The sequence below is a fragment of the Callorhinus ursinus genome, unplaced genomic scaffold (assembly GCF_003265705.2).
Source record: "Callorhinus ursinus isolate GAN/ISIS: 27379988/994484 unplaced genomic scaffold, GSC_fseal_2.0 scaffold42, whole genome shotgun sequence".
In the NCBI taxonomy this organism is placed as follows: Eukaryota; Metazoa; Chordata; class Mammalia; order Carnivora; family Otariidae; genus Callorhinus; species Callorhinus ursinus.
In genome coordinates, this window is record NW_027397104.1 from 9132014 (window position 1) to 9137142 (window position 5129).

General features: G+C 41.3%; 1 pseudogene; it reads left to right on the forward strand.

Annotated features, from left to right (window-relative positions):
- Positions 1–3060: 3060 nt before the first annotated feature.
- Positions 3061–3574, forward strand: LOC112809659 (U1 small nuclear ribonucleoprotein C-like; annotated as a pseudogene).
- Positions 3575–5129: the final 1555 nt, after the last annotated feature.

Here is a 5129-nt window from a genome sequence, read left to right on the forward strand (position 1 = left end):
GATCAAATTATGGGATATCTATATCGACAAGATAAATAATGAATCCATTAATTATAGAACCAAGGAGTAAAACTAAATTTTTTTAGTTGTTGTTTCCAAAATCTTCAAATAAAAACTTTTATTAAAAATGAAAATCCACAAGGGAAAAAAGAAAAGAGAAGGAATGACTATGTATTAGAAAACATCAAATTTAGAAAGCTATTAAAGAGAATCTGCTTTTTCTGAAAGTAATTAAACAAGCCACTGTATCTGCTCATTGTGATTGGTGAGCCTGTCTTTGTGTCAAGTGTTTTTTTCCCCTCAATAATTTCATAATCTTATTCACACGATTCACAAGTGAGAATTAAAGTGACACTGATTTAAATGTGCAGGTCGAACACATAGAACACATTCCAGTCCAATTTACCTGTCCTGAGGAGACCAAGGTGTAATTGGAAAAGGACATTATTTAAAGTTAAGAGTAAACATTTCAGTTTTCTGTGTTTCCTTTCAAATCATATTACTGTGTATTTCTGTTTAGTCCTGAGTGAATATGGGGACACCTAAGGCTAAATGGAGACTTCTGTTCCTCACCTGATGTTTCCAATGTGACTGTGGTTAATGATCTATAGAGAGGTAGGGTTTGTGTCTTCCTAAATAGTTTCTCTAGGACTGGGTGGCCATTTGCACAAAGTGGCAAGAGCTAAGTGATGACCCTCTGAAACTGGATGATAGTGGAGAGCAAGGGTGGGTATAATTGTCATGAGCCTGGCTTCACTAATGCCTGGAAGAGTGGAACTGGGGCTGATACTGAGTTGGTATGCCCCAGGACAATCATACATATTGTGAAAATATTGGTTGGCAAATATCCATGATCTTTGCTGATCTTTCCGTAGAGCTCTTCCCTGTCCTGTGATCCTCTTCACAATCCAGAAACTAAAGAGTGAATATGTAGTGCTATAGGGAGACTAGAGACCCCTGAGCTAGTGTCCGGACCAGTGCTATTTCTATGGGCTTCTGCCTGGACAATACCATTTGCTAAATACAGTGAAGATCGTCCCTGGATGGAGCCCACCAGAACTGGATCTTTAAGACCTTCGTCTTTCATCAGAACCCTCTGAATTTTTGTATTCCCAAATTAGGATGTCCGTTGGTCCTGTCATTCCATCCAACCATCCTAGCAGTTTTAGGGTATTAAGTTTTGACCTTTAATCTGAGAAGGGAGTTTGTAAGTCTCCTATACATATGGGGGGGTGCAGAAAATTTTATAGTCTTTGGGGTGGTGCAGAAAAAGAAAAGAAAGAAATTTGGTGGGGTTTTTTTTTGAAATGTATGATTTTTTTTTTTTAAAGATTATTTATTTGAGAGAGAGCAAGTGCACGTGTGTGCCCATGGTGGCAGGGGGAGGGTTGCAGAGGGAGAGAATCTCAGACTCCCCACTTAGGGCAGAGCCCAAGTGGGGGCTCAATCTCACTACCCTGAGATCAGGACCTGAGCCGAAATCAAGAGTCAGTGCTTAACTGACTGAGCCACCCAGGCATCCCAAGAAATTTGATTGGTTTACTCTAAGCCAAAGATTTTTTTTTCCCTTACAACTAGGCTGAGGATGAGGAGGAATGGTTTGAAAAAAACTTCACTTTAAAATCTTTACCCTTCTATTCCTGTCACCAGGCATCACCAAGCAGATTTTAGAGATAACATCTTTCATCAGCATTAAAAAAATCCTTTTGGTTCTTTTTGATTCATGACTTCACACTTCAAATAGTCTTCAGATATTAATTAAAACTTTCAGACTCAAGGTACCACCTTAATGGTTTTTCTTTGCAGTGGCTGTGGTTTCTAAGAAATATTTAGTTTGATACCACCAACTAAAATCCAGTGTGGAAAATAAACAAACAAACAAATAGTAGTTGAAACCTGTTGCCATGATTTCTTTTCTAGTTCAATTTATTTATTTATTTTTTACTACAATAATTGGTTTGTTCCCTTACTAGTCAGTAGTAAATGTGGTCTTCAAGGATGCCCATCTTATTCTGGTCTGGAATTATCTACCCCCTGCCTGCGAGGCTGCCCCTGGCCCCCCCAAGCAGTAAAAAAATGTCCTGGGCTGCAGGTGGTAATTATGGGCAAGTTGAGTCATTTGAAGGGGGTGGGGTTGGGTGAGGACTGGTAGAAGCATAGATTAGTTTAGTCCCAGCCTCCACCAATCTGACGGATCCCCAGATTGTGGGGAATAAAAACATGGAGATGGCCAACTTCCTGAGCTCAAGCAGTTCTCGCTAGGGATTTTTTTATAAAAATGGAACAAAGGAAAACAAACAAACAAAACCAGACTCTTAAAATGCAGAGAACAAACTGGTGGTTATCAAAGGGGAGGTGGGTGTGGGGAACGGGTGAAATAGGTGATGGGGATTAAGAGGTATGAATTTCCAGGGACGGCTGGGTGGCTCAGTTGTTTTGCATCTGCCTTTGGCTAGGTCATCAGGCTCCCTGCTTGGTGGGAAGCCTGCTTCTCCCTCTCCCACTCCCCCTGCTTGTGTTCCCTCTCTCACTGTCTCTCTCTCTCTGCCAAATAAATAAATGAAATCTTTAAAAAAAATATTGACCAAAAGGGACAATATTCTTAATGCCAAATAATTTCTGTTCTCTCTCCTTACATTCCAGAGATTTTTACTCAAATTATGGCAGAAAATGCCCAATATCTATTATCTCTCTTTTCCTTAATAATAGATTATGGTTTTTAAACTTGGAACATTGTTTTCCAGCTAAAAGACTAAATTTCCCAGTCTCCTTTTGTAGTTAAATGGGACTGTTTTGACTAATCAGTGTAATTAAAAGTATTGTGTGGAGGTATCAAATAAAGGGATCTGTCCATCTTGTCCGTTCACTTCCTTCTATCTTTCTGCCTCTGCCTGGAATGAAGATATGGTGACAGGAGCTCTAACAGCCACTTTGGATCTTGAGGAGAGGGGACAGCCATAAGGAATACAACAGAGAAGAGTGTGGGAGTGGTCCCTGACCACTTTGTGGAAGCGTGATTCCACCCCTAGTATTAACAACCTCCAGGTCATTTCTGGGCGGTGTGGGTCGGAGTGGCCAATGGCCTGCAGAACAACATGCCTAAGTTTTATTGTGACTACTGTGACACATACCTCACCCATGACTCTCCATCTGGGAGAAAGACACACTGCAGTAGTAGGAAACACAAAGAGAATGTGAAAGACTACTATCAGAAATGGATGGAAGAGCAGGCTTAGAGCCTGATTGACAAAACAACCGTGACATTTCAACAAGGAAAGATACCTCCTACTCCATTCTCTGCTCCTCGTCCTGCAGGGGCAATGACCCCACCTCCCCCAAGTCTCCCGGCTCCTCCTCGCCCTGGTATGATGCCAGCGCCCCATATGGGGGGCCTCCCATGATGCCAATGATGGGCCCTCCTCCTCCTGGGATGATGCCAGTGGGACCTGCTCCTGGAATGAGGCCACCTATGGGAGGCCACATGCCAATGATGCCTGGGCCCCCAGTGAAGAGACCTCCTGCCCGTGCCATGATGGTGCCCATTCGGCCACGAATGACTCGACCAGACAGATAAGGAGAGACAGGAACCTCTATATTCATTTTATATTCCTTGTTCTACTTCACCAGGAGATCATGGTGCTGTGACTCTGGGTGTTTTCTCACAGCAGGACAAGGAAGACATGCTCCCCCTTCCTATCAAAGAGAGAACAGTTTTTGCAGGGGAGTAGTGGGACAAAAAACAAAAACAAAAACAATTTTCATTTGTATTGTGAAATGTGAAAATAAAATTGTCAACTGTTTTAGTTTAGAAAAAAAAACAAAAACAACCTCCAGACTTCTTAAAAACTGTGAATTAAAAATAAAATTCTGTCTTGTTTAAGCCACCCATATTTTGGATTTCTCTGTACTTGGAGCCAAACTAATTCTAACTAATTGAAACTCTGGTATTCTATCTTGAGGATGTAGGCCTTTACTATGTCCTTCTGTTGCTCTGTAGCATTAAATCCTTACTTATTTATTTACTTATTTAATAAATGCTCATTGAATATCCACCATTCACCAGGCATAGACTAGGCACCATATATTCAGTGGTGAGCAAAACAAACATTGTCTCTATCGTTTAGAGCTTACAGTCTAGTGAAGGAGACAGACAATAAAATGTGAGATATAATCTTTTATTTCCAACTTTTGCTATCTTTTCCCCCTTCTCTTGAATTATTCTTTAATTTGTGTCTTAAACTCAGAGGAAAGGGCCTCATAGCTTCATCATTTCCTGAAATACAGCCACAATGACACATATGACTTTCAAAATAAGAACTCTTGGGGCGCCTGGGTGGCTCAGTTGGTTAAGCGACTGCCTTCGGCTCAGGTCATGATCCTGGAGTCCTGGGATCGAGTCCCGCATTGGGCTCCCTGCTCGGCAGGGAGTCTGCTTCTCCCTCTGACCCTCTTCCCTCTTGTGCTCTCTATCTCTCATTCTCTCTCTCTCAAATAAATAAATTAAATCTTAAAAAAAAAAAAGAACTCTCTTGACTCCAGCTACTTTCTTTCCACATAAGATTTTAGAAATCCTGTATCACATGCCAGTTTTTAGTAGCCAGTAGGTCTTCAGTTTGAGGACTGTGTTCACTCCCTAGTGAGGGCGTGTGTGTGTGTGTGTGTGTGTGTATCTGTGTGTATGGGCACATGTATGAGTTCTGGTTTCTTTGCTCCCTTTGTGATTTAACAGATGCTAGGATTTGTTTCTGCCTTTACCCTGCCTCTGCTAAAATCCATATTTGTCCTTTAATTGCTTTTTTTAATGGCCCTCAACCACTTTATGGCTTTCCTAATTAGGTATTATCTAACCCACAAGTTGTCAGAATGATGGCCAAGACTACGCTCTCACTCAGGGGGTCTGTTAGGACTGTAACAGAAGCTATAGACCTTGTCTTTTTTATTGACTCTTTTGGCTGTATGGGTCTTCAGAGCCACAAAAGATAGCTGTGCCTAACACTCAGATTTGTTTCCTTGTTTTCTTTCACTGATGCTATAACTTTCGATTTGTATGGGTGTCTTTCCCATAACTCTTCATGCTTTTGGTATACGCATTCCATCACTGATCTGTCTTTTGATTTCAACCTTTCTTC